This window comes from Antrostomus carolinensis, unplaced genomic scaffold (genome assembly GCF_000700745.2).
Source record: "Antrostomus carolinensis isolate BGI_N321 unplaced genomic scaffold, ASM70074v2 scaffold25354, whole genome shotgun sequence".
Taxonomy (NCBI): Eukaryota; Metazoa; Chordata; class Aves; order Caprimulgiformes; family Caprimulgidae; genus Antrostomus; species Antrostomus carolinensis.
The window spans coordinates 26781-31291 of record NW_010310449.1 but is presented as its reverse complement, the minus strand read 5'-3'; positions in this window follow the sequence as shown (position 1 = coordinate 31291).

The window sequence follows — 4511 nt, the reverse complement described above, 5'->3', positions numbered from 1 at the left end:
ACAGCAGGCTTATTTCTGAGGCTCCCATGTCAGCATTTCTGCTCTGGGGCTGGGGAACCTCGGGGCTGGGTTTGCCAGGTACTCAGAGGTGTTGGTGCCATCAGCCCCGCTGTGCTGCTGCTCCCTCAGAGTCCTGCTGTCTGCAGGTCGGCCGATCTGTGAGTTACACAGGGCTGCAGCCCCTCTTTGCTCCATCATTGCTGGGGTACAGCAGCCAAGCAAGGTCCAGCAGGTATTTCTCCTCCAGCTTGGAGCTTTGGTTCCAAAGGAGGGAATATTTTCCCCCAAGGATAGGTATGGGCTTTGCTTCTGCTGTGATTAGCTGCACTAGAGCCAGGATTTGTCTCTCCATCTGGGCTGACTTTGTAGCAGCCTGGATGGAGACAAAAGCTCCAGGAGAGATGCCTTTTTGGGCTGGTGGTTTGTTTTAATATTTTTTATTCCTAGCTGAGACAGTGGGTTCTGAAAAAAACAGCTCCCCTAAAGCACCTCTGCCCTTGCAGGGCATGGTGGGGTTGGTTACATGGGACAAACACATCTCCTGTGACTGAACCCCAGTGCTGGCTCTGGAGAGAAGGCTGGAAACCCCCACAGCAACCTTCACTCCAGCTGTGCAGGGAGGCACTGGAAAGGTGACAGGGGTTTCCTGCGGTATTTGGTGAAATGAGTCAGTGTGGCATGCATCCAGGTGGGCATGGCTGGTGGGTTGGGCAGGAGCCAGCTGGCAGTGTGCACTTGGTGGCACAGGGAGGAAGTGTGGCAAGGCCACACAGCAGGGACTTGCCCAGGGCACGTCTGTGGAGGAGCAGGGATGTGTCCTGCTGACACTCAGGCTGCCATTCCTCTTTCTGGAGCAGCCACGCACAAAAGCTGATCCCTCCCCAGGGCAGGCAGGGTCCAGGTGGGATGTGGACAGCAGTGGGAGATGCTCCAGCTCGGAAGCGCTGGTACAAGGGGCTATGCCTGGTCCTTCACTGGATCACCGGTGCCGTGCAGAACAGCCGGTGTCTCGGTGCCCTCGGCCCGTGTGAGTGCTGGGAAGGGTGAGAGCCCTGTGGGTGGCTGCTGCTTCTGAGATACTCTGCATTCCCAAGAAGGTGCCATGAGTCACTCATTTGCTCTCTCACATACACACAAAGAAAGTCCCAGGAGAGATTAAACATGGCTCAGTTCGTTCTGAGTAATTTTTATCTGCCCTAGCCCCATACTGAGCTGAGAACTGCACAATCTGGGGAAACAACCAGCACTTTCTGCATGCACGTGGGTCCCTAGCTCTGGCCAAGCAGGTTTCTCCAGAGCTCTCCATGGCAGGAGCCTGTCCTGGCTTCCCCATCATATTTGCACAGGAGGACAGTGCCCCGGTACTGTCTGATGGGGAGGTTTGGGGATGGGCAGGTGTGCTCGTGCTGTGCCTCACTCCAGGCAGGACCAGGACGCCAGTGCCTCTCCACAGCTCTCAAAGCTGCAGCTGTCTGCTACTGCCTGGCTCATCCCAGCCCAGACACGCATGGGTGATGCTGATGCTTTGCAGTGGCACCTGCATGGGCTTGCAAAGCCCTCAGAAGCTCCGGGTGTGCTAATGCCACCCCACTTCCTGGGGACACACACGTTTTTGCTGAGGCATGCGGGCTTTGGCTTAGCAGGCTGTGCTGGGTAGCGGGGCTCCCTGTGGATGCCCAGCTGTCCTTGGCACACTCTGCTCTGCACTGGCTCTTGCGTGTCTGCACAGAGCTACCCACTGTGTGCAACAAGGATCTGGGCCCCCTCCCCAAGTTGCTTCCAAGTGTCCTCCAGTTTCACACCTGGATTCCCCTTCCCACAGCCTTGAGTACCTTGATCATATAATTTTCTCTCTGCTCCCTCTGGTTAGACCCCATCTCTCTAGTTTACTCGTATGTCTCTGGGTCAGGAACCCAGAGCTGCCTCCTGGTAGCTGAAAATGGTTAAACCCAGCAATTCAGCACCTGCCAGTGTCACAACCATTAATTTCTGACCGCATCCAGGCTCCTGCTGCTGCAGCCCCTGAGGAAAGCTTTGCCTGACTCCCCTCCATGATCACTGGATGTTGTCACCCCACAGTGCCTGGACCATCCCTGCCAGGGTTAGAGGCCAGAAGCTCCCATGCCACCCCATGCAGATCTCCAGCACCCAGAGCTGGAGCACCCTTCCTGACAGCCAACCCCAACCCGCATGCCCATCCTGTGCTGCCACCCCCGACTGCCCTCTTCATGGTCATGTTGGAGACTTCTTGGAGACATCTCCCACATCTGCTTGTTTCCAGAAGAAACACCTTTTTCCAGCTTTTCTGGGTAAGCAGTCTGACAGCACTGGGAGATTCCCAGATGGGATGACTGGAATAAAGTCATGTCCATACTGCAGGGGACACCGGTGCTAGAAGCACAGCCCAGATCTCCCATGTCTCTCCTGGACCTCTGGACAACCCTTTTCCCCTCAGGACTGAACAATATCCTACTTCAGCACGCCAGGGCAGGAGGTACAAAGCACCTGGGGCATCCTCAAATGTGACACACCGCTTGTTTTGCCCCAGAATACTTGCTGAGAAACATGGGGTGGGTTGTTGCTCATCTTCCCTGCAAAGAAAAGGTGCCCCAGGCCGGGCGCGGAGCCAGCCGCCGGCACACGAGCTGGAGGAAATGTGTTTCTGGCTGGCTTTTTGCCTCCCTGGGAGCAGGCTGGGTGGTGTGTGGGAAACGCTTCCTTCCCCGGCTCCTGCAGCGCGAGCTGGCCCCTGGGCGAGTGCAGGAAGGAGTGGGCAGCCCCTCGGTGGGTTGGGGTTTTACCCGGGCGAGGGGGAGTCCCCAGGGCTCTCCTTGCTGCTGCTGTGGCAGCCCTGGCCAGATACAGCTGCCTGGGATGGTTTTCCCTCTCAGGCCTGGGACTGCCATAAGGTGAGGGGTGGGAAGAGAGGGGGTGTCCCCAGTGAGGTGGCAAGAACTGGCCCCCTTCTGAGGGAGGGGAACAGAGAACTGTCACTGACCCCACAGACATGGGGTGCTTCTGTGTGTTGATGGGATGCTCCAGGTTGTTCCCAGGCTATACTGGGCTACATGGGGCAGTGGGACAGTGGGGAATGTGTTCCCACATCCGCTGGGATTGCCCCTACCTGAGGAGCTCAGCTCCTTTCTCCCATCCCATCCCCTACCAGTCCCACCTGCCCTGAGCTAAGGATTTGTGTCTGGTCCCAAAACACCCATCCCTCCACCATCCCCAACGCCTCCCTCTGTTGCCCAGGCACCAAGACCCATCACACGGATGCTTCTGCACACACTGGGACTGTCACCAAAGGGGTCACTGCCCCTGTTGCACTCCTGCTGCCCTACAGCATGATTTATGGGATGTTTCCCCACCTCGCTCACCCAGCGGATGCCAGGACCATGCAGGGTGTTCCTCCTCATCTTCCTGCCTTCGTGAGCCGAGGGAGAACCATGTGCTGGTGTGTGTGCGTGAGCACATGTGTGTGCATTTGGGGGGGTGTGGGGGGTGTGGATTTCCTGGGCTTTTAAAAAGAGATATTGGAAATTTGTGAGTTTAAAAAAGAAGAAATTTGCAAAAACTTTTCAGTGCATCTTCTCTGAGCTGCTCTGCAGGACCCTGGGACAAGAGGAGAAGGGTGAGGAGCAGCTGGTGGGAGGGGGACTCCCAGGAATCACCCCAACCCTCTCCCATGTGGCTTGAAGTGAGGTTGCATGGCTAAATCCTCACTGCTTGGGGTGGAGGCACCTGAGGAATGGGGATACACCCCACGTAGGTACATGCTTATGTACATCCCTGGCTATTTCTTCACCTCCAGCTGTGCCCCTGCAGGCTCCCAGCGCTGGGGGACGTGGGGCAGCCCCTCCTGTTTCATAGCAATAACCCGTCTGCATCCTGAAGGCAAATTCTCCCCTAAACAGCCGTTTCCCCAAGCTATGGGGGCTAGCAGGTACTGAGGGCAGCTGCTGGCTCCCTGAGGGCTCCAGCCCCAGGTACAAGCGCAGACTGACCTGCAGGGGAAATAAAGGCTCCTGCAGCCTGGGCAGCAGTAGGGTGCTGGCCTGCAACCGGCTCTCCTCCTTCTCCTCTTCAGTGAGAGGGAAGGTGGGACAAGGCAGAGACCGCACCTAGATTCCCCTTCCTCTGCAACCCTCCCTTTCCTCACCTCGCTCCCGGCCAGGGGCCAGGACACGGAGCCAGCTGGGTCCTGCAGCTGAGCTTACCGCTGCGCTGCCCTCCCTTTCCTTTTGTTTTTTCCTCTCCTCCTGTCACTGCCAGTCCAGAGGAAGAGAGGGAGAGTCCATCGCTCGCATGCTCCTCTTTGCACTAACTCCTCTCTTGACGTCTGAGAAACTCCGCGCTCTGACTGAGCCCGTGGGTGCTGGCTTTAAATCATCGTCTCCTGTGGATTACAACAGCGGGATAAGAAGATAAAGGCTTTTCTCTCCTCTTTCCTTTTCTCATTCCTTCCTTTTAACTTTTCCTCCTAAAGCCAGAGCGGTCCCCAGCCAAGGGGC